The sequence below is a fragment of the Natator depressus genome, chromosome 6, assembly GCF_965152275.1.
Source record: "Natator depressus isolate rNatDep1 chromosome 6, rNatDep2.hap1, whole genome shotgun sequence".
Classification (NCBI taxonomy): Eukaryota; Metazoa; Chordata; order Testudines; family Cheloniidae; genus Natator; species Natator depressus.
In genome coordinates, this window is record NC_134239.1 from 54,810,305 (window position 1) to 54,836,386 (window position 26,082).

Below are 26,082 nucleotides of genomic sequence, written 5' to 3' on the forward strand. Positions count from 1 at the left end.
CCTCGGGAAGTATTCCTCATTGTGAAAAACAGTATCTGATGGATTTAGTGCTAGTAAACATTCAGCTACATTAAATTAAAAAAGCAGAAAGTGAGAATCTAAAAATAACCATCACAGCAAAAGAATAGTTTTCTATAGTTCTTTTTAACTGTTGCATGGAGAGTTTAGCACATTTTACAAAATCATGAAATCCCAACATAGATTAATGAAGGCTGAAGTACTTAGTGATGTGTGAAACAGAAAAGAGTTTGGCATTTTTGTTGAGAAAGCAAATAGTTTGGAAATCTAGTAAGATCGGTAAGATTTATTGAGTTCATGAGAAATATCATGGGAATAGTATTACTCATTCCTTTCCCTCTTAAAGTACCTATTATCCTGTAGGCTGCAGTCTATTGAACAGCGATGAGTTCCTGTAAATAAAGCAGTTCCTGAAGGAGAAGCGATATTTTAAAAATCCAGGGCTTTGCTACGAAGACTTTTCCATTTGAGAATATGAAGGCATTTTACAATTAATCCTAATAACACTCCCTTGTGAGTAAAGTCAATTTCTTCATTTGATGAAAGGGGAAACTGAGGCCCAAAAGGAGTCAAGTGACTCTCCCAAAGTCAGACAGCATGTCTCTGACGGAGCTGGGAATAGAACTTGAAATCCCCAACTTCCAGTTCCCAGAGTTAAGCAGTAAATTCCTTGTTCGTGCACACCCGTCCCCCTAAGAAACAAGTGAACAAAACACTTTTTTTTTTTTGAACTTCAAAAATTTGGATTCAAAGTGAACTTTTGGCAAAGGCTCAAATCAGTTTGTCTGTGATCCTAACTAGTTCTGTTTTGGTATCTCGAAGCTGACATTGGAGCATCTGGAATTCTGTGGCATGTCTGAGCATTTTTTTCCTCTGCTAAAGACATAGGGTTTTTTTGTTGTTGTTGTTGTTTTAACTGATTTCTGTGAGTTCTGTGACCCTTTGTGGTAGGGTTCAAGTGTAACTATCTATAATCCTGTACCCATGAGAATGCACTGTAGTCTGTAATACAACAGGAATCCAGGCTTCAAACAGTTTTAAATAATAACAAATGAAGCTATAGACAAAGAGGGAATGTGTGTGTGTAGAGAGGGGTGTATCAAGGTTCCTTCCCCGCTCTGAACTCTAGGGTACAGATGTGGGGACCTGCATGAAAGACCCCCTAAGCTTATTCTTACCAGCTTAGGTTAAAAACTTCCCCACGGTACAAACTTTATCTTGTCCTTGAACCCTATGCTGCCACCACCAAGCGTCTTACACAAAGACCAGGGAAAGAGCCCACTTGGAGACATCTTCCCCCAAAATATCCCCCCAAGCCGTACACCCCCTTTCCTGGGGATGGCTTGATAAGAATCCTCACCAATTTGTACAGGTGAACACAGACCCAAACCCTTGGACTTTAAGAACTATGAAAAATCAATCAGGTTCTTAAAAGAAGAATTTTAATTAAAGAAAAGATAAAAGAATCAGCTCTGTAAAATCAGGATGGTAAATACCTTACAGCGTAATCAGATTCAAAACATAGAGAATCCCTCTAGACGAACCCTTAAGTTACAAAAAGACACAAAAGCAGGAATATACGTTCCATTCAGCACAACTTTTTTTTTTTTTTTACCAGCCATTAAACAAAAGGAAATCTAACGCATTTCTAGCTAGATTACTTACTAACAGAGTTATGAGGCTGCATTCCTGATCTGTTCCCAGCGAAAGCATCACACAGACAGACCATTTGTTCCCCCCATCCAGATCTGAAAGTATCTTGTCCTCTCATTGGTCATCTTGGATCAGGTGCCAGCTAGGTTACCTTAGCTTCTTAACCCTTTACAGGTGAAAGGGTTTTGCCTCTGGCCAGGAGGGATTTTATAGCACTGTATACAGAAAGGTGGTTACCCTTCTCTTTATATTTATGACAGGATGGGACAATGTTAAGAAAAAAAGCAGTGACAACATTTCTTCTCCAGAGATTCCTCTATTAACACCATGGATTAGCCCTTGACCTAAACCGTTCCAGAAAGAGAGAAGGGCCAACTAAGAATTTGTGACACACTCAGTAGTATATTCAAGGTCCATCTAAAAATGGACTAATCTGCTTGGATTTCATAGGATATTGATCTTACATATGTTCCCATATAGGCCTAGAGCTCCCAGCATCCCTCATGGTTATGTCAAGGGGAACTAAAGGTATACTTGACTATGAGCATACTGAACTTACATAGGATGTGCCCTGAAAGGAAGGAGAATATATCTAGGGCGCGATCCATTTCCACAACCTATTTTTGCAGCTGTGTTGGATGGTTTAACTGCATAATCACATATTAAAAACTGGAGGCACTGAGTTTGGTACTAAACCTGAGCCAGTCTCCCACAAAGCTTTGCATAGTTATACGAAAATAATGGAGAATTACTAGCAGATGAACTTTATTACATATGGAACAAAATGTATTGAGAAATTAATCATAGTACCTGTACAGGATGTATTGACTGCAGGGAAAAAATAAATGCTATACAACTAATCACAGAATGTAGAGAGAAATAAACACGGAGGCTATAAAAGCCCACAGATCTGTGACCAACTTTGAACAGATTTGAACTGCAGGGCTGTTTCCCAGGGTTTGGTATGTATTTACCTTTCTGTTTGTACTGATCCATCTTTGACTAATAAACATCAACTGAGCTATCTAAATCAAGTCCCCTACACATTTATACTGTATTAAACTATATTACAAAGTGCCATACAAACGACACAGAGGAGTCCCCTTTAGATCTGGTCAGAAGAATTCAGATTAAACACTTTGTGAATGGAGGTTGCAGAGTTGTTGAAATCAGACAGTGTTGCAAAACAGGCACGATGGTAGCGTTGGCTGATCTGGGAGCCTGAAGACTTGGGAGCCAGGGCTTCCAGGCTCCCTGGGTCCCCACCAGCGTACCAGGCTGGTTGTCATGGAGCCATAGACCCTAGAAGCCCTAGCAGCTGCTGACTGAAACTAACATCAGTTTCACTGCTGCCCAGCCCTGAATAGCAGCGGTGAAATTGACCAGACTCTTGTTAACTTGGGAACTTGTTTCCAAACTAAATTATATGATTTTTGTTCCTCGAAAATGTTGTTTTAGCTTTTCATCCCAACTCAGGAAGAAAAATATTTCTGAAAACTTGCTTTCATGCAACAACACTTTGGTTTCCTGGCCACCTCTAGTCACTTCGCCCACTGTTCAAATACTTCTGGAATAAAAGGCAGCAGTTTAAATGCACACAGCAATGCTATACAACGGTTTAGGATAGGAAGCAAAGAATACTTTTTTTTTTCCAATTGCAATTTCAGATGTTGTTCAAGGCAGAATGTAACTGCTGGAACTGATATTTTGGTTGAGACCTCTACTCCTACAGAAGGAGTCTAATAAATGTTTAATTACTATAAATAGTCAGGAACTTGGTTTTATATATCATCCAAAAAACAAGACTGCACCTTTCTAAGGCACTAGTTCACCACTGCGTTACAAAGGAACAGTAGGACTTAATGATTCACCAACACAATTTGTTTTATATCTTTCTCCCATCTTACAACACCAGCTTAAGGAACAGTCAGTGAATACTAAGCAGAGTATGGCTAAGTAGAATCATAGAATATGAGGGTTGGAAGAGACCTCAGGAGATCATCTAGTCCAATCCCCTGCTCAAAGCAGGACCAGCACCAACTAAACCATCCCAGCCAAGGTTTTGTTAAGCCAGGCCTTAAAAACCTCTAAGGATGGAGATTCCACCACCTCACTAGGTAACCCATTCCAGTGCTTCACCACCCTCCTAGTGAAATAGTGTTTCCTAATATCCAACCTAGACCTCCCCCCCTGCAACTTGAGACCATTGCTGTCATCTGCCACCACTGAGAACACCTAGCTCCATCCTCTTTGAGAAACCCCGTTCAGATAGTTGAAGGCTGCTATCAAATACCCTCACTCTTCTCTTCTGCAGACTAAATAAGGTCAGTTCCCTCAGCCTCTCCTCATAAGTTATGTTCACCAGCCCCCTAATCATTTTTATTGCCCTCTGGTGGACTCTCTCCAATTTGTCCACATCCTTTCTGTAGTAGGGGACCCAAAACTGGACGCAGTACTCCAGCTGTGGCCTAACCAGTGCCGGATAGAGGGGAATAATCACTTCCCTCAAGCTGCTGACAATATTCCTACTAATACAGCCCAATGTGCCATTGGCCTTCTTGGCAACAAGGGCACACTGCTGACTCATATCCAGCTTCTCATCCACTATAATCCCCAGGTCTTTGTCTGCAGAACTGCTGCTTAGCCAGTCGGTCCACAGCTTGTAGCGCTGCATGGGATTCTTCCTTCCTAAGTGCAGAACTCTGCCCTTGTCCTTGTTGAATTTCATTACATTTCTTTTGGCCCAATCCTCCAGCTGAACAATGGACCACTTTAAGCTTCTACGTGAGTAGGGGAGGTTGTGAGAGTTGACTTAAATTACTGTACAAAGTTCTATGCAGACGGGTATAGTAATGATGTTGGGAAGCCCCGATTTGGGTTTAAAGCCAGTAATCTCTCTCACAAGTGAGATACAAAAGTTCATGAGTTGGTTCTTTTGTCAAATCACTATCCTTTCACTCTCTCCTTTGCCCTCTTCCCCCAGCCAAAATGCATTCAACAATGTGAGACACTTCCCTGACGAGACAGAATTTCTAGTTTATCGTGCCTACTTCCAAAATTTATCACCATGGACTGAAAAGACTTCAGAAGCTCTTCGGAGAGTACAAAACAAGGACTGCTGCGTGGTGTTTGTTTGAATGTGGTACATTCTAGCTATACACAGAGTACTCTTTTCTAATATATATGCTATTTAGTCTTTTTTCCATTTTATTCACATAATTTACTGGGCCCTTCTGAATGTTAATCTATTTAAAAAAAAACCACAGGATGAGTCTGTGCGTGCCATTGGAAATAAACAAGGATAACAAAACAGTGCATTTAGGACCTCATCCTTCAAGCAATTGAGTGCCACCTGAAGTCAAAGGGAGTAGAGGATGCTCAGCACCACAAAAGCAGCACTCAGCAACTCCCAAGATAGGACCTCTTATTTTTGATCTCTCTTATCAACCTTGTCATGTCATCTAATTTTCCCATTTGTCATTGAGGAAAGATAGAGTTGTACATATAAATGAGTGAAATATATAAAAATAAACAGTATATGCAGGTCTATCTGCAGAAGAATAGGTTCTGGACTTTGATGCCATTCTTCAAACCCTGCTTCTGAAATTCTGTTCTGAGAGTAGGGCAAAATTCCACCAAATTGAGCTTTATTTAAAACCTCTCCCAATTTCAGGCTTTCAGAAGCAGACTAAGGATGACAAACTCTATGGAGTGGTTAGAAGAGAATGGGAGACAAAACCCTGGTTTATATTTCTAGTTCTGCCACTGAGTCACTGTTTAACCTTAAGCAACTTCTCATATCTCCCACCTCTTTTCATTTTATTTCATATTTACAAGTGGGTAATCTAATATTTGCGTACTTCACAGAGGTACTGCGAGGCTTCTATAATGTTTGCTTTATTCTCCCTGCATTCTCAAAATTATTATTTCTTTAAAATGAGGGGAAATAATGACTTGAGAGCAAACTGTGACTACAATTAGTAAAGAGTAGACCACTTAGCAACATCAAGAGATGTCAGAGGGACTCTGTGTCACTCAGCATTTGATATGAGTGATGGGGTTTGTCTAGGATAAGGAACATCCATATGATAATTACAATGAAATAACTATGAATTGCATGTAACTATATTAGCTCTAGTGCCAATTATCAAAAAACTAGGCAACAGTAGGCCACTCATTCATTTCTTCTTGTGGCTTTGATGGTGTATTGGTTGCTGTGTGATTTTTGTTAAACACCAAGATAAAGTACAGATTGTTTTCAAAAGTCCCTGCCAGTGCCTGAGACAGATGCTTTCTGAAATTACACCTAGTGATTTGCAATACTCATGTGATTGATTGTTCACATTTCCTGGAAGTCTGTTGAACAAATATACTTGCAATCATTTGGTTCGGCTATATAAACAACCTTGCATATTAGCTGGGGTTCTCAGGCACTATGATGATGAGTGCCAAATACTTAGACCTCAATTCAAGAAAGTACACTTATTCAGGACAGCATTTAAGCACACACTTAGCGTTAAACATGTGACTAAATCCCACTGAAGTCAATGTGACTTAAACACATTCCTCAACTTAAGAACATGTGTTTAAGTGCTTTCATGAATCATGACCATAGGTAGAAAGAAAACAGATTCACAGTAGTATTTTGAATGGTGGTGCTCATCTGACTTGAGGTAACCCTTTGCTGTATGCCAGCATTTATGGAAGATAACAACCAAAGCATGGGATCAAGTAGAGCTGGGAATATACTAACAATCACTTTCTGCAAATAGTCATTTGAATTTTTAAACAGATTTGCTCTGACCACGTTGCTATCCTTTTGCAGTTTGCTTTACGTGAGTATTCTAGTGAATGAGCCTTACAAGCATGCACACTTTTAAAAAGGCAAATATTAGACATTGAATGTTCACAAACAGCAAATTTCAAATTGCAGAGTAAGCCAACAACTATGTAAAGTGCTAAATATATTCAAATATTCAATTCAAAATTTGCACTAGTATTGGTTAGTCAAGAGTCATTCAACAAAGAAAAACAATTCCATGTCGCTGATATAATTGACCAACGCTAAATTAAATATAACTATGAAAAAAATTTTTTTAATGAATGATCTATAGACAGATTTCAGAGTAACAGCCGTGTTAGTCTGTATTCGCAAAAAGAAAAGGAGTACTTGTGGCACTTTAGAGCCACTCAGAAGTGAGCTGTAGCTCACAAAAGCTTATGCTCAAATAAATTGGTTAGTCTCTAAGGTGCCACAAGTACTCCTTTTCTTGATCTATAGACAAGCAGTTACGGATTAATGAAATTCACTAAAATTTCAAACATCAAATACATTTGAGGGTTTCACAATTTGTTCATCCAGCTAAATTTTTTAACCAAGTTGTTCCCCCAAAAGTTATTCGCTCCATCTTTTAGGAGCCACAGTGTATTATCATTATATTAATTACAGAGCACTATGAAAAAGCATGACAATATAAAAAGGCATGTGCTCTGCCCCAAGAAATTTATAATCTAATCAAGACTGATAAATAGTAAAGACAGTAACAATTCCAGACATGTTTCAGAGTAGCAGCCATGTTAGTCTGTATTCGCAAAAAGAAAAGGAGTACTTGTGGCACCTTAGAGAATAACAAATTTATTTGAGCATAAGCTTTCTTGAGCTACAAAGCTCACAAAAGCTTATGCTCAAATACATTTGTTATTCTCTAAGGTGCCACAAGTACTCCTTTTCTTTTTGCGAATTCCAGACATATCATTTGTGGAAACCTACTGGTGTATTTATGTCATTGTACCCTTTTAATATTGCGTCAAAAATATCTAAAAAGTTCAGGATAGACACTTTTTTCCTTGCTAAACAATTTGGTTAGAGGGCAAAAAATGATGAAAGTCTTTGCAAAAAACAACAACCCCTGTGCTTAAAGAAGAATTTGAAAGGTCAGAGAGAGGAAGGACACTTTGAACACAACAAGTGGGAGTTCACTCCAAGCATCAGGGGAGGCATGAAAGAAGTTGCAAAGCTTAAAGTGAATGGAGACAATAGATAGAGGACTGTAAAGAGTAAGGGCTTGGCTACATTTGCGAGTTAGAGCGCATTAAAGCAGCCCCGGGTGCCTTAGCTCACTACCCGTCCACACTGGCAATGCACTTAGAGCGCTCTGACTCCACGGCTAGAGCGCTCCTGGTACTCCACCTAGGTTAGAAGATTAACACTTGTTGCGCCTTCACTGAAACGTCACGGCATCAGTGTGAACGAGGTGTTGCATTACTGTTCTCTGATCAGCCTCCTGAAACGTCCCATAATCCCCTTAAGTCAAGTGGCCACTCTTCTCATTGTTTTGGAATCACTACAGGAATATGGATATGCCCTTTGAAAGCTTTGTTTCTGACAGCCGGCTGCTTATCTGCTCCGAGATAAAGCAACGATTAGTGTGGAATGCTGGGGGGGGAGGCGGGGGAAAGGGGAGTCTGTTGCTGTCTGAACTTACAAGATAGCATGCTGACATGTTCTCAGCCCCCCCAAAAAACCCACTCTCTCTCCCCCCCACATACACACAAACACACTCCCTGTCACACTCCACACCCCCTCCCATTTGAAAAGCATGTTGTAGCCACTTGCATGCTGGGATAGCTACTGCAATGCATTGCTCTCTGTGGCCATTGCAAGAGCTGCTAATGTGGCCACGCCAGTGCGCTTGTACCTGTCAGTGGGGACAGATTGCAGCACTTACCCTACTGTGCTCTACAAAGGCTGGTTTAACTCAAAGCTCTATATCTGCAAGTGTAGCCATGCCCTCAGACTAAGAAGAAATAGTTTGAGAGATGAAAAGGGCATTAGAGGAACTGTGAAGAGCTCTGAAGGTGAGGGAAAACAGCTTGAACTTAATGTGATAAAAAGGTAGGATGTCAGAAGAGATTTGAGGCGGTAGGTTTGGGGTGATGTGATCAGAACTTTAGTAAAGGGAGACGACTTTAGCAGCAGGCTTAATAGCTCCACTGATGTATTCCTGAGAGACTGCCTCCACGGTCTTCCAACGTGCTACCACCATCCAAGGTCTTTCTGAAAGTCGACTATTTATTTGTGCATGTTCTGGCTGGGCAACAGTTTACTGGGAGCCAGAAGAGCATGGAAAGGTGATGTTCTGAGTTTCAATCAACACTCATTTGTCATTCCATTAGACACCCTTTACGCAATTCAGACGTGTTAAAAAATGCAATTTTAACACTCAGTCACAGCCCCCCCCCCCCCATCTCACTTGCTGTAGCACAATAGTTAATGTGGCTTTGTTACCTTTCCTGCATCTTGACCTCATTCTGAACATACCTATTTTTTTTCCCCATCTGTATCCCCAGTTGTTTATGTGGCTTCAGCCTTTGCAAAAAATATTGCTGACTAAGCAATGCAAATGTAAATAGTTTCTGCAGGCTCTCTTTCTTGTAAGGCTAGTGGCTGCATGATGACAGCCAACACCACCTCATAAATCTAACATCTATCTTTAGAAAAAATATTGGAACAAATAGTAAGAGAAAACAAATCACAATTTCTAGAGCATAACAGAAACAAACAATAGGCAGCACTGAGGTTTATTACAGAATAGATTTTACTAGAAAAAACTTGATTGATTTCTTCTTTAATAGAAGTACTAAATTAGCGACTAGAGAGAAAGCAGTGGCTGTAAAATAACAAGATATTAGAAAATAATTTGGTACACTGTCTCATGAAATCTTATTCTCTAAAGTAATCTAAATTAACTTGGCCTGCATTTAAAAACAAATAAAATGATAAATGACAATTTGAGTTGGCAGGAGTCATCAATTGTGGTACCATAGAGATTGGTGTTGGATATGGACAAAGGCCGTGTTTAACAGGGACCAATCCTATTTTGCTAAAGAGGCTGACTAAACAATGTAATGCAACTTTTCTACCTGTAAATTTTGAGCTCTGTTACACCTATGTAAATCAGGAGTAACTCCACTGGCCAAAGTCTCTGAGTGGTTAATCATTCCCTGATGGTGAGGAGCAGAGCTGAACTGAGCTTAGTAGAGATACTTGGTATAAAAAGTCAGGAGCCATGAACAGCTAACAGGAGAGTTTCAGAAAGAGTTTGGAGAGGGAGTGTGAGAGGCTTTCCTTCAAGGTCTATGTTTAATTCTAGGCTGGCCAATGATGGAAGCGTAATGGTGATCTGCAATGGAAGTGCCATGTTTGCTTTCTTGCTTGAAGCCAGAAGATACTTCCTGTTAATGGACAGCAAGCTGGTGACTGTGCTGGAAGAAAAGATTCTTGGACTGGAAAGGCAAGAGAGAATCTATGGAGAATGAAAGAATCTGAGACTTTCCTAGACAACCAGCTTCAGGAAACATGAGTACCCCAGGTTCAAGGAAGAACAGAACTGGCCATAAAGGATTTGGAGAGAGAGGAACTTAGCGAAGAGGTTTGGAAGTTCATATACACTAGAGGCAAGAGATCAAGGCAGCATTCTATTCGACTAGAGACAGATGAGGATGGGCAGGCTGTGCGTGGCCACCAGAGAGAGAGAAGAGGACCAAGAAGAATTCCACAAAGCTAGAAGTTTCCGATCCATACTGCATCCTCAGTCTGGAAACTGTGGAAGAGCTCTCTGAAGATCCAGGTGGTCTAGGGGAATGGAGAGATGCACAGGAAACACCTGAAGATGGCTGCTTGGCCAAAGCTGTAAGAAAATCAAGCTTGCCTGCAAAGATCTCTAACCAGTTAAAAAAAAAAAGACAGATGATCCTTGTTGGTGATTCTACACTAAAAAGAACTGAAAGAACATTCTGCAAGAGAAAGGCAGAAAACAGGATGGTGTGCTGTCTTTTCAGAGCCAGTACACAAACATCACTCTACAATAAGATAGGCTTCTGAAGTCAGTGGCCACGTGTTGGTTGATGATGGTTCATAGAGATACTAATGACACTGCATAATGATTTCGGGGAACTCAGAAAAGTACTGAAGAGGAACATCCAAGTAATCTTCTCAGAGATACTTTCTCTCCCTTGAGCGAAGGATGAAAGAATGCAGATGATTCTGGAAGTGAACTGGTGACTGGGTAAGTGGTGTAGAGTAAAGGATTTTAGTTTTGTGGAACATTGTTCCACCTTCTACGAGGACAGAGGGGGCTGTATACTTCAGATGGCCCCCATCTAAGTAGAAGAGAAACCATGCTTCTCTGGGACAAGTGGGCTAGAGTAGTCAGGAGGGCATTACATTAATGACAAAAGGGAAGAGCGAAAAGAGGGAAGAAATGAGCCCTTATGCAACACAAAATTGAGACATTTAGAACAAAATTAATCAAGTAAACAAAAGAGGTGAAGAGAAGAAATTCTTTAATTGCCTATATACCAATGTTAGGAGCTTGAGTTACAAAACAAAGGAATTGGAATAGTTCATTTATGAGCATAAATTCAGTCTAATTGGTATTACTGAAACCTGGTGGGATGATTCACATGACTTGAATGTTAAAATCAATGATTATAACCTATTTAGAAAAGATTGAGTGGGCAAGAGGGGAGAGGGAGCAGAACTCTGTGTCAGAAATGCCATTACCTGTTTGAGTCACTGACAACTCGGAAGAAAACAATCTTAAATCGTTATGGTTCAATGTCCTAACAGAAAAGCACAATATGGGGTATTAGTTGGTGTCTGCTACAGACCGTCTAATTACACTAGAGAACAGGATGACTGGCTTGTTACACACCTATCTATAACGAAAGGGGAAAAGATCTGTGTAATCACGGGGGACTTCAATCTGAGTGACATATACAGGAGATCTCACACTGCCAGTAATAAAACGTCATAGGAAACTTTCATCTATAATATTTAGAAATTCCAATCTCAAAAACTGTTGTTTCCAACATGAAGAAATTCTACATTAGAACTTGTCTTGACACACACAAAACTGATAAGAGAAATAAAAAATTAGTGGTAGTTTAGTCTACAAGTGATCATGACTTGGTCACATTTGTCATGTGGAAAACAGAATAAAGTCCAAACCAGGGATACATATATGGTGCTCTCAAAGGGCCTCTTTCATAAAGCTGAAAATAATTGTAAGCCATGTTAACTATGAGGAAGAATTTAATCAAAAAAAGGAGAAGGATAACTTGGAATTCTTTAAAGAATACTTGACCAGATGACCCAAAAAACAGAATCAAGGAAGAAGACCATATTAATTTTAAAAAAATGACCTGGATTAGAGGGGAAGTGAAGGCAGCTATTTTTATACACATATATAAAAAACAGACAAAAGGGAAAGTCAATAGTAATGATTATAAATCAGAAGCATGGAACTGCAGAAAAGTGATAAGGGAAGTAAAGGGACACAAGGAGATATAGTTAAAATAGATATGATGAACAAAAAGAATCCTAACAATGTTATTGATCCATTACAAGAAGGAAAGGATAGAATTATAAATGATAATGTGGAAAAGGCAGAAGCATTCTATATATATTTCCATTCTATACTTTGGAAAAAAAACAGATGATACTTTTCATTCCTGTGGTAACTCATGAGGATGTTAAAGAGCAGTTAATGAAGTTAAACATTTTTAAATGTGCAGGGCCCTGTAAATTACATCCAGGTGTTTTAAAAGAACTGGCTGAGTTGCTTACTGGACCATTAATATCAATAAGTGTTGGAACACTGGGGAAGTTCCACAAGACTAGAGGAAAGCTAATGTTGTGTCAATATTTTAAAAAGGTAAGTGGGATGACCAGTGTAGCTATGGGCCTGTCAGTCTGACATTGATCCTTGGCAAAATAATGGAGTGGCTCATATGGGAAGCTATTAATAAAGAATTAAAGGAGACTAATATAATTAATGCCAATTAACATAGGTTTGTGGAAAACAGATCCTATTAATAGATCCTGGTGTCTTTTTTTTAAAAAAATGATATTAACACATTTATGAAACTTGTAACGTAATATACTTAGACTTCTGTATGGTGTTTTATTTGGTATCACATGACATTTTGATTTTAAAAACCTAGAATGATAGAAAATTAGCCTGGCACACATTCAATGGATTAAAACTGGCTAACTGATGTAACTGTAAACAGGGAATCATCATTGAGCAAGTGTGTTTCTAGTGGGGTCCTACAGAATTGTTGGCCCTACACTATAACATTTTTATCTATGACCTACAAGAAAACAAAATAATCACTGAAGATTGCAAATGACAGAGACTGGGGAATGGTAAATAATGAAGATCACAGATCACCAATAGAGAGCAACCTGAATCGCTTGGTAAGTTGAGTGCAAGCAGATAATATGGTTTTTAATACAGCTAAATGTAGGCGTATATATCTAGGAACAAAGAATGTAGACCACATTTACAGGATGGGAGACTCAATCTTAGGAAGTGGTGACTTGGGGGTCACAGTGGATAATCAGCTACAAATGAGTTTCCAGTGTGATGCTGTTGCCAAAAGGGCTAATGTGATCCTTGGATGCAAAAACAAGGGAATCTCAAGTAGGAGAAGAGAGGTTATATTACCTCTATATGTGGCATTGGTGCAACCACTGCTGGAATACTTTGTCCAGTTCTGGTCTCCACAATTCATCAAGAATATTGATAACCTGGAGACAGTTCAGAGAAGAGCCATGAAAATGCTTTAAAAGGATCAATCAACCTGTCTTATACTGATAGACTCAAGGAGCTTACTTTATTTAGTTTAAAGAGAATGTTAAGGAATGACTTGATCATTGGCAGTAACTAACTACATGAGGAACAAATCATAGAATATCAGGGTTGGAAAGGACCACAGGAGGTCATCTAGTCCAACCCCCTGCTCAAAGCAGGACCAATCCCCAAGCAAATCATCCCAGCCAGGGCTTTGTCAAGCCTGACCTTAAAAACTTCTAAGGAAGGAGATCCCACCACCTCCCTAGGTAACACATTCCAGTGTTTCACCACCCTCCTAGTGAAAAAGTTTTTCCTAATATTCAACCTAAACCTCCCCCACTGCAACTTGAGACCACTGAGAACAGTCTAGAGCCATCCTCTTTGGAACCCCCTTTCAGGTAGTTGAAAGCAGCTATCAAATACCCCCTCATTCTTCTCTTCTGCAGACTAAACAATCCCAGTTCCCTCAGCCTCTCCTCATAAGTCATGTGTTCCAGTCTCCTAATCATTTTTGTTGCCCTCTGCTGGACTCTTTCCAATATTTCCACATCCTTCTTGTAGTGTGGGGCCCAAAACTGGACACAGTACTCCAGATGAGGCCTCACCAATGTCGAATAGAGGGGAACGATCATGTCCCTCGATCTGCTGGCAATGCCCCTACTTATACATCCCAATGTGCCATTGGCCCTCTTGGCAACAAGGGCATACTGTTGACTCATATCCAGCTTCTAGTCCACTGTAACCCCTAGGTCCTTTTCTGCCGAACTGCTGCTGAGCCATTCGGTCCCTAGTCTGTAGCGGTGCATGGGATTCTTCCGTCCTAAGTGCAGCACTCTGCACTTGTCCTTGTTGAACCTCATCAGATTTCTTTTGGCCCACTCCTCTAATTTGTCTAGGTCCCTCTGTATCCTATCCCTACCCTCCAGCATATCTACCTCTCCTCCCAGTTTAGTGTCATCTTCAAACTTGCTGAGGGTGCAATCCACACCATCTTCCAGATCATTAAGGAAGATATTGAACAAAACTGGCCCAAGGACCGATCCTTGAGGCACTCGACTTGATACCGGCTGCCAACTAGACATGGAGCCATTGAGCCCGACAATCTAGCCAGCTTTCTATCCACCTTATCGTCCATTCATCCATCCCATACTTCTTTAACTTACTGGCAAGAATACTGTGGGAGACCGTGTCAAAGCTTTGCTAAAGTCAAGGAACAACATGTCCACTGCTTTCCCCTCATCCACAGAGCCAGTTATCTCATCATAGAAGGCAATTAGATTAGTCAGGCATGACTTGCCCTTGATGAATCCATGCTGACTGTTCCTGGTCACTTTCCTCTCCTCTAAGTTCTTCAGAATTGATTCCTTGAGGACCTACTCCATGATTTTTCCAGGGACTGCGGTGAGGCTGACTGGCCTGTAGTTCCCAGGATCATCCTCCTTCCCTTTTTTAAAGATGGGCACCACATTAGCCTTTTCCCAGTCTTCCGGGACCTCCCCCGATAGCCATGAGTTTTCAAAGATAATGGCCAATGGCTCTGCAATCACATCCGCCAACTCCTTTAGTACTCTCGGATGCAGCGCATCCAGCCCCATGGACTTGTGCTCGTCCAGCTTTTCTAAATAGTCCCGAACCACTTCTTTCTCCTCAGAGGGTTGGTCACCTCCTCCCCATGCTATGCGGCCCAGTGCAGCAGTCTGGGAGCTGACCTTGTTCCTGAAGACAGAGGCAAAAAAAAGCTTTGAGTACATTAGCTTTTTCCATATCCTCTGTCACTCGGTTGCCTTCCTCATTCAGTAAGGGGCCCACAGTTTCCTTAACTTTCTTCCTGTTGCTAACATACCTGAAGAAACCCTTCTTGTTACTCTTAACATCTCTTGATAGCTGCAACTCCAGGTGTGATTTGGCCTTCCTGATTTCACTCCTGCATACCCGAGCAATATTTTTATAATCTTCCCTGTCATTTGTCTAATCTTCCACTTCTTGTAAGCTTCTTTTTTGTGTTTAAGATCATCAAGGATTTCACTGTTAAGCCAAGCTGGTCGCCTGCCATATTTACTATTCTTTCTACAGATCGGGATGGTTTGTCCCTGTAACCTCAATAAGGATTCTTTAAAATATAGCCAGCTCTCCTGGACTCCTTTCCCCCTCAAGTTATTCTCCCAGGGGATCCTGCCCATCAGTTCCCTGAGGTTGTCAAAGTCTGCTTTTCTGAAGTCCAGAGTCCATATTCTGCTGCTTTCCTTTCTTCCCTGTGTCAGGATCCTGAACTCGACCATCCCATGGTCACTGCCTCCCAGGTTCCTATCACTTTTGCTTCCCCTACTAATTCTTCCCAGTTTGTGAGCAGCAGGTCAAAAAGAGCTCTGCCCCTCGTTGGTTCCTCCAGCACTTGCACCAGGAAATTGTCTACACTTTCCAAAAACTTCCTGGATTGTCTGTGCACCACTGTATTGCTCTCCCAGCAGATATCAGGGTGATTGAAGTCTCCCATGAGAACCAGGGCCTGCGATCTAGTAACTTCCGTTAGTTGCCAGAAGAAAGCCTCGTCCACCTCATCACCCTGATCCGGTGGTCTATAGCAGACTCCCACCATGACATAACCCTTGTTGCTCATGCTTCTAAACTTAATCCAGAGACACTCAGGTTTTTCTGCAGTTTCATACCGGAGTTCTGAGCAGTCATACTGCTCTCTTACATACAATGCAACTCCCCCACCTTTTCTGCCCTGCCTGTCCTTCCTGAACAGTTTATATCCATCCATGGCAGTACTCCAGACATGTGAGTTATCCCACCAAGTCTCTGTTATTCCAATCACATCATAATTCCTGTGCCAGGACTTCCAGTTCTCCCTGCTTGTTTCCCAGGCTTCTTGCATTTGTGTATAGGCACTTGAGATAACTTGCTGTTTGTCCTGCTTTCTTAGTATGATAATGATACTAATGTTTGATAATGAGTTCTTCAGTCTAGCAGACAAAGATATAACAAGATCCAAGTTGAAACTTTACAAATTTTGACTGGAAATAAAAAATTATGCATTATTAGTGATGGTAATTAGCCACTGGGACAATTTACAAAGGGTGATGGTGGATTCTCCATCACTGACCATTTTCAAATCAAGATTTTTTTTCCCCAAAAACATATGTTGTAGGGATTATTTCAAAGAAGTCCAGGAGGTCTGACTAGATGAGAACAGTCATCCCTTTTGGCCTTGAAATCTATGAATATACACTAGTGTAACTGAGATTATAATTTGGTATTATGAATCGTGATAGCTTCCAGTAAACAGCAAGCCTAAATTTAACAGTAAAAAGTTTGCAAGGACCATAGTTTTGTATCTTGCAGTAGAACTAACACAAATATTAATGAAACTTCAATGCATTAATCTAGGCTAAAAGAGTATATGGCATTTTGAATGGTTTGTTCACCTGAGACTGATAGTAGAAAAGCAGATTGTAATAAATTTTCATCAGTTTATGTGTCAATACATCTGAAAAACCAGGGGACTCCCAGTTTCAAAACTAGTCTCATAACATATATCTTGCTCCCCCTTTAAGGTTCCTTTTTTTGCATACAAAGCAGAAACACACTAGATGATAAAGACAGAGTGTAGAGGGGAAATCTGTGTTGGATCTCTCAAGACAGTTGATAATCTTATTTCTTTCTTTACAGTGCAGTTTACTGACAGACTATATTACAGGTGAATGAGAGTCTGAGGACCCTTGAGCCAAGAGCCATTGAACAATGTGAAATTTCAAGTGTACCATAATTACTGAAACACCTGGGATTGGAAACTTGCTACAGATCTTCTGTGGAAATTCAGAGCTCTCAAATCTCAATAGTTCTCAAAATAGCTCTTTTTTTTTTTTTATCTAGAGTGGGTTATACACATAACCATTTGTTTAACAGGAGAATGAAAAATATGGGACTCCTTTTCCAAATCTCTTACAAGGAATGGCCATAGCAATTCTCAAGTATACCCAAGATCCTTTTTAGCATTTATATCATACAAGAAAGACAATATCCATGTGATAGAAGTATTTAACACATACTGCTGACCACATCACATATTCCCTCTTTGGGACTTATCTTAACATTCCCAAATCCTGAGGATCTTCACCATTTTTGTTTTAATCCACCATCAAGGGAAATGTTTCTCCCCTCTGCATTCAAATATTGGATTTGCCTCTGTCCAAAGCTTAGGATGGTTAAGGTTCACCCCAAGCGAAGTGCCAGCTTTTTCTAAACATAGAAATGTCAAGCTTTTGTGACATTTGTGTCTACCCCCCATTCCAGTCCATGAAACTTAAGAGTTCAGTATCTTATCTCCCATTACAAAGACTCAGAATGTATTTTTTTTAATCCACATATCCAGAGCATCTTACATTGTAGTGTTTTAAAAAGCATCTCTTTTAAGATGGAGATGTTATTTGAAATCCCAGACAACTGTATGGAAAACTGATGAACGCTCCACGCACAGAGTTTGTGATTAATAAAAAGGGCATATCTGTGCTGTTTGAGGACTCACTTGCTTTTGAATATTATTTGCCAAGTGTCTCTTCGCATGCACTGCCTCTAGTCAAGGAAATGTCAGTTCAGTCCCAGGCTGCCAAAGATGGTCTGCTGAGCAAGCATTAAAAACCTCAAAGTGATCATAAGGGCAGAGCAGTCCTCTTACCTACTTACAGCAGGCACTCACTTTCTTCAGCCCAGCAAGAGGATACCCAACACATATGAGAAGGATACAGGCTCAGTAGTAGAATGAATGTTCCCTGTACATGCTTGGGAAGAAGACAAAAGAGACAGAGAAAGCTCCTACTTTTCAATAAAAGGGGCTTATTTCTAGAATTGGCTGAAACTCAGAATTTCCATTTTCTGGGAAATTTATAAATTTACTTTAATTCCAAACTGTAACAAAAATATATATTTTCATAATTTCCTGTGACATGGAAATTCTGAAACAAAAATCTGGGGGAAAAATCATTTCAGAACATTTTTTAAAATTTTCAAAATGATTTTTTTTGTTTCAAAATTTTTTTTTTCTTTTATATTACTCTTATTCTTTTTACATTATTTCATTACATGTCAGTAGTAGTGCAATATGTCATATCATGCAGTACTACATCTGACTTGTCATACTATGACATCATCAAAATTCTCAATTAATATTGTTTTAAGAATCATTAGGGACCGGTGCTCCTTAGTAGTGATTGAAACATCCTATTATTTTTTTCCTGATCAATGTATGTCATGTTTGTGTTGTAATGAAACAGTCTGACAGTTTGATAATTTTATATAGCAAAGATATACGTCAGTATAATTAGTACTAATTGCAGCTGTTTTCAATATCTTGGGGAAATGATTCTAGATTAACACAAGGATATTGAAAACTGATTTGAAAAACTTTTCTTGTATGCAAAAAACCATACTGTGCCTGCTATCAGCCAACTCAGGTGGCCTTATAATGCAGCTGTCACCATATTATGATCAGAATTTGTACACCAGAAAGACGTATTCGTTCATCTTCTGTGAAGCCGTCTATCCTCCCATCTCCCCAGTGTAAGACTGTCCCCTACAGTATAGTATCCAATGCTCCTCCACTATTCAGCAGTTTAATAACTCTACCTATTGTAAATATTTTCCTGGGATCTGCAATTGACCATTTGTTTTTTTCTTCCTATAAAAATGTATCACATACATTCTGAAAGAAGAAAGTACAGTACATTATGTCCTCTAGCTGCCCTAAACATTTTGACACAAGAGAGAACATTCTGATGGCTTAATTACACATGAATCAGATGATCCTAGCAGCAATATCTTATCAAGATACAGCGATACTGTAAATTGACAAGTGTTCCTGTAATCTCACTGTGTTCCTTTTTTTTTTTTTTAAACTTCAGTAACTGGTTTTATTTTACCTCAGAATGCAAAGATTAATTGAAGCAGAAACAGCTTTCACTATCCCATTCAGGTGCTTGTCAACATTACAAAGGTAAAGAACTGGAAACTAATCCCAATGAAAATATACACCTTACAATGAACACAACATAACGCCAAATGTCTATGTTAGTAGCAGAGTGACATAGTGACATACTACAGCTTTAAGAGAGAGTCTTCCAAGAAAATTTCAAGCAAGGGAATATGAAGGCCCTCCTTGAAGTGTAGAGCGAGAAAATGGTGTAATGAAACAGAGAGGAAGTGTCTCCAGGACTTTGCGTTATTAATTAACCCAGAGTAAGTGATTAATACCTGGGGGAGCAAACAGCTGTGCATATCTCTCTATCAGTGTTATAGAGGATGGACAATTTATGAGGTTACCCTGTATAAGCTTTATACAGAGTAAAATGGATTTATTTGGGGTTTGGATCCCAGTGGGAACTGGGTGTCTGGGTGCTGGAGATAGGTGACTTGCTGAGAAGTTTTTGGTTAAAAACTACAGCTTTGGCGGCATGGACCAGGCCTGGGTCTGTGTTGCAGCAGACTAGCGTGTCTGGCTCAACAAGGCAGAGTTCTGGAGTCCCACACCGGCAGTGGAAAACGGGCTCAGAAGTAATTCCAGCACGTCAGGTGACAGTCCCAAGGCGGCCTCTGTGACTGAACCCATCACAGCAGCATCTGAGGTGTGAGGTGTCTGAAGTTCAGAAGGTGTCAACATAAGCCAGGGAACTTGGTCTGAAGCCCACAGAGCTGCACATTTTGCAGAAACAAACCCAGCTCAGCAATGGACCCAATAGAAGGAGGAATTTTAGTTGTACATAGACCTAGCCATGCAGAACAACAACAATGGAACTGTGCGCTTACCGCAAAGGAACATTCCAGTGGCACTATATAATCCAGCACTCAAGAAGCTTGAAAGTCTGCAGAACAGTGTTATCATAGCACCTGTAGAAGCCAGTACAGCCTGGGTAAGCAGCATCGTGGTGGTAGAGAAGCCATCAGGCAAATTACATGTCTGCATAAACCTAAAGCCACTGAAGTGGGTATTGGAAAAACGCCACTATACACTGTCCACAATTGATAACATCTTGCCAGGACTTTCCAAAGCCAGAATCTTTATGGTCAGTGATTTGAAAAATGGGTTTTGGCACATAAACATGGAAAATTAATCCAGAATGCTGGTAACCTTTGCAACACCATTTGGTCACTAAAGATGGATCTACACATCAATGGCCATAAGCCCAGCACTAGAGGCGTTCCAGAAAAGATTCACCCTAGGTGAAAATAATTGCAGAAGATATCCTTGTTATAGGTGAAGGGAGACTACTACAAGAGCATGGCAGAAAACTACAAGCTTTTCTATAGTGATGCAGGAACAAGAACATAAATCTCGACCCAGAAAAATGTGACTTAAACGATGTGAGATGGCATACATTGAACATCTGCTCATAGCACAGGGACTGAAAGCAGAATCTCAACAGGATCAAGGCACTCAGATGTGTCCATTCTATTGGATGTGAAAGGGGGACAGCACTTCATAGGAATGACAAATTTTCTGTCCAAGCTGTGCCCACACCTGGCTGAAGCAGGAGAACCAGTTCATGAGGCAGAATGCTAAGTGGGACCGGGCAGGTGCCCAACAGCAAGAATTTGATATGCTTAAACAAATAGACACTTAAACACTCACTTCACAGCAGTATCTGGGAAGTCCACATCATCCATCAGTCACCTGTAATGTTTGGGGTTTTTTAGATACATAGGTGACGAGTGCTACAGAAATAATTAAGATACAATGAATACGACACATTGGAGCGAGAGATGGAAGGGATCATTTCTATGGAAAGGATGGCTAGTTATCTAGTCTCCCATAATACATCTGAGTTCATCTGCTCACCCGATCTGTGCTTTTTCCATCCAACCAGTCACATGTGTCCATTTAGTTCTACAGTTGTATATGTATGTATGGCTTGTTACTCCTAGTGAAGTTCACACTTTAAGCACTGATATTTGTGATTTTAAGTGAGTTTTAAATGCAGTGCCTAAGAACAGTCAGGAGGTCGCAGATTTGTTTATTTTCCGTTTGCTTATTTTGGGAAAGGGAAATAGGGACAGAAAAGTAGGAAAATGAGTGGAAGCAGTGAGTGATTGTGAAGTTGGAGCTTTTTAGGCTGCAGATTACAGAAAAGGAGCGGGAGCACCAGAGATTATTGCAATTGAAAGAGAGAGCGAAAATACCAACTGGACCGCTTAGAGTAGCAGATCCAGAAACCACTGACCCCAATGACTCCCATCACTCCAAAAATCCACAAGTGGGAACACTTATGTCCCGCATACAGTGAGGACGATGATATTGCTGAATATCTGACTACCTTTGAAAGGCTGTGCGTAATACATGAAATCCCAGATGATAAGAGAATTCCTACCCTGATTGTGAAATTACTGGTAAAGCTCAAAATGTATTCAGTGGAATGCCTATTGAAGATGCTTTAGACTATTGTAAATTTAAAGATACTGTTTTGCAAAGTTTTCAGATTACCCCTGAAACAGAGTTAAATTTAGGAATCTTAAGAGGGATATTAGTATGAGTAATGGGCAATATGTCCTAAGTGACTGAGGATCCTAAGTCTCATTAGTTTTCAATGAGAGACTCCAAGTTACTTATGCATTTTCCAAAATGTTAGGAAAAAGGGGTGAGGTGGGAAATTGAAATATTTCATTTTGAAAATGTTGAAATAGAATGTTTTCAAACACTTTTTTTAAACACAAAATGAAATTGCAGTGAAAGACATAATTTTGCAAAGTGTTTAGATTTTGACAGAACAGCATTTTAAAAAGAAAACTGGTCCATCAAAGTTGTTCTAACAAGTTCTATCCTAGACATCTATGAAGGCAATAGGAGATGAATCTCCGGAAGCTGTGGAACATCCACCTTTGTCAGATGCTCAAATTAGATGGCCTCAATTTGAGTCAATAGGAAGACCTTAGTGATGGGTGAATTTTGTGTAAGAGAAGGAATGTTAAACTAAAAGTTACCCTAGGGCACTGAGGCAGAGTATTTTTATTCTGACTACCTAAAATACCCCAGCTGAGGAACCACAGCTAGCTTCTGAAACTGAGACATGTGATTAAATCACAGCTTGACTGGCGATTTGCCTTCCTGTTCCCTTCACTTTTTTTTTTTTTAAGAGAAGCAACAAAAAACCACATCCCTCACCTCTGAGGCTACAAGAACTATTTTCATTTTTAGTCATTCTACAGAGTGAATATTCTAACTGTATGTACATTTTGCTCATGTGTAATATTTAATGGTGTTTCACATTTATAAACCATTTCCCAAGAGATATGAAATGGACTTAGGAAAACAAACTGCAAAAGTCAAGCTGTTTCCCAGTGACTGTAAAGACATCATATCCACGTAAGGCAATCTGGTTCAGGAGACAGAGAAACAAGCAGCAGCAGAAGTCTGATGATGGTACACAGAAAGGAAACATCTGGATACAGTATATTCTACTAAAACCCTAGTATCTGCAGCCCTCTGGTTTAACTGAAACAAACTCCTCCAACAAAAAAAATCCATCGAAACAAGTTCAAGTAAAAGACAAATGTATTCTTATGTCTTTCAGAACTATGTGCTCATTGAATTGAAATATTCTTTTTATTAGAACAGGTAATACTGAAAGAAGGTTTCTTTCTTTGGCTGCAACTGCCAAATATAGGTTGGTTGAAGGATATTTTCCTTCCACTTTTAATAACTATTAAGGGGAGAAATAATTCCAATGAGTATGAACAAAGATCTAATATTAACTAAACCCTATGTGAACAGAAATATTTTTTGATGGGTTGTTGTTTTAAATTTTCCTTTCTGTAATTATCTATTTCCCACGGTGTTGTGAACTCAATCATCATCATCATCAGGCTTGTACATGAGAACCAGAAAGTGAAATTGACTAGAAATGAAGACATCTTGAACGGTGCATTACTCTGATTTTATGCTAGGGTAAATCCATTGCAGTTAATGGATTCACCCCACTATAAACCTGGCATAGACAGTGGAGACTCAAACTAAGAAAGTGACATTGTCCCATCTAATTTTATTATCCAAGATACGTGATAGGAAAAAAAGTGAAGAAAAGGCACATTTAAGCCAAAGTACATTCCATTTTTAAAACTTTTGCAATTTAAGTCACAAAATGGTGCTATAAGAATAAAAAAAAAGTGAGGATTATTTTTTTTTATATTCAGTACATCATTTGTATCCCTCTTCATTAACAAAATCTAGATACTGTAAAGCTTAGATATAAAGAGATTGTGGTGGAGTATACAAATGTTGCACAGGGTCAGAGGGATTAAAAGACCATACAGGGCCCAAGTAGCCCACCACTCCAGGCCTGCCAAGCATGCTTCAGCTGGGGGAATGCATTAAAAGGAGCTCAGAAGCCCAAGCAAAGGGTGGTAAATAAGCTGCAGTAGAGAGGAAACCTTCTCTAGGAAGTTAGATAGAAGATTGAGCCTGAGAGTGGACTACAGGCAGGGCCTTCTCTAACTACCATCCCCTTTGAGAACTTGCAGAGCACTGCTTCTTTGGACTCTTTTTTTCTTGAGAGACTGACTGACTGGACTACAGATACCATGCCCCAGACTGAAGAGACCTCTTGGTAGGAAGTAACCCAGGGAGACAAACTTGGCCTTACTTCAGGTGGGAGCCTGCTGATGTTGCTTCCTACAGGGCCCTGGGTGGGGACCTGGTGGAAGGAGTGTGCCCTGGCCCCCACTACTGCACCCTCTCAAGTGCTGAGGCCCAGAAGCAGGTGGAACATTCCTGGCTTAAGGTCAAGAACAGATTTTGCTGCTGCCCTGACAAGCACAAGAAGGTGTGCTGACTCCTAGGCTGCCTAGCCCTCTGAGCCCCCTGACACAGAGATATAGTAGAACCAGACAGTGTCATCTCCCCTTTAGCTTCGAAATACATTAGGATGCATTTATTTTTACATTTAGTTCTATATATCCTGTTACCTCACCAAACTACTGAGCTCCAAGTGCTACTTTTATGAAGTTTTCAGTGCCAGTGTGATACTTTGTTCCTAACATATGAGAATCCATTCTGCCCTAGATAAACATAAGTGTGTTGTAAGAGTTGTGTCTGAGAGTAGAGCTGGTTGAAACTCAGAATTATCCCTAGGAAGTTCTAACACTACTAAAGAAAAAAAAATCCACAACGCTACTCAGAACAAAAACTAGAGATTTCAAGATTTCCCACAAAATATAAAATTACCAAAAAAAAAAAAAAAAAAAAAAAATCAGCAAAATCTAACAGTTTCAGTTTCCAATTTGTTTGGCTGCCCAGTTCTGTGGCAGGAAACTTGAAAGCCATGAGTCAATCTGGGGCTTCAGGGTCTAGGCCCCTAGCTCCCCAGAAGGGAGCCTAGAAGCACCAAGAGCCCCAGCTGGAGTCAGAACTCTTAAGGCTTCTAGGGTCCCTACTGGTGTGGGACTCCCCTCACTCTGGAGGATTTCATAGGCTACCACTACCTCACCAGGAATAGCCCAGGAAGTCCGCCAGAGACAGGAGGAGCCCAAGGAGTCAGTTTCATTTGGAAAAAATATATAGAACTGAAACCGTCATGTGGAACAGTCATTGAACCCAGGGTCCCCAGCTTTGGGACAGCCTGCATAGTGGGACTGCCCCTGAGCCAGGAACTATGGAAACCCAGTCTCCCCAGCAGCCCACCAAGCTTCTGATGGAAACTTGCCTGTTTTTGCAAAAGTTGGTCAAAGTCAAAATGCAGTGTGAACTTTCCTGACGAGCCCTATTTCTGTCCAGAGGGAAGAAAAACCCCCTTCCACTACTTTTGGGTGAGGAGATAAATGTGTGCTAAGGGTAACCTGGGAATTCATTAAAAAATCAACTTCTCAATAGTGCCTGTTCCAGCAGATCTGGGGAATTCTGTGAGGCTTTTCATTTGAGACCCTGGCAAGGAAGACCAAGATTCAGTGCATGTCTTTCTATCTGACCTCCTCCCTGTACCACAAATGCCAGATGGGGAGTAGGAGGCTGGTAGGGAGTGTGTGCTGAGCTGGTGTGTTCTCTTTTACCCTCAGGAGAATCTAGTTACTTTTCCACACTGCTGTCAGTCAGCACAAAGCTGTATGCTAGCACAAGGTGTCACTGGACTTTGGGTCTTAACAATGTTATCTAAATGAATGTCCCATTAGTTGGGCACTTCCCACTGACTTGGTGCCCCTCTCCCCACCCCAAGATTTCTTGTTTAAGACCATTATATGGGTTCTGACAGTGCTCAAAGCTCCCCAACTGAAATCAGGGATCTGTGGGTGCTATGAATTGTACAAAACACATAATAAACTGAGGTACCTCCCCAAACAACTTGCAATATAAACACAAAGTTTTATATTCTCCATTTTACAGATAGGGATTGGAGGTACAGAGAGATTATGTGATCACCTAGAAAGTTGTGACAGATCCAGAACCTGAACCCAGCTCTCTTAAGGTCAAGTCCAGACCCTTAACCAAAAAAACATTGTTCCTCTCAGCACCAGTATTCAAACGGACGCAGCTTATCAAACTGAGGGTGTAGGAAATGGCTAAGAAAATGTATAACCAATCTAGTTACTGTAGTGGCACCATGCCTAAACAGCACTTCATGGACATCAGCTATTCTGCATACCAATCAGTTACCAACAAGGATAGAATTTAAGACAGAAAATATCATATTGCCTCTATGTAAATCCATGGTACACCCACACCTTGAATACTGTGGTCGCCCCATCTCAAAAAAAAAAAAGATATATTGGAATTGGAAAAGGTTCAGAAAAG

General features: G+C 40.3%; 1 protein-coding gene across 3 annotated transcripts in view; it reads right to left on the reverse strand.

Moving 5' to 3' along the window:
• LRRC4C (leucine rich repeat containing 4C) overlaps positions 1 to 26,082 on the reverse strand; it is an 860,187-nt gene that overhangs the window by 497,360 nt on the left and 336,745 nt on the right. Inside the window, exon 1 of one of the 3 annotated variants that reach the window (XM_074955296.1) lies at positions 14,477 to 14,630. The exons of the other annotated variants lie outside the window; for them this stretch is intronic. The gene's annotated coding sequence lies outside the window, so the exon portion shown is untranslated. Of the gene's footprint in view, positions 1 to 14,476; positions 14,631 to 26,082 lie in introns of those variants that run through there. 3 annotated transcript variants of the gene reach the window in all.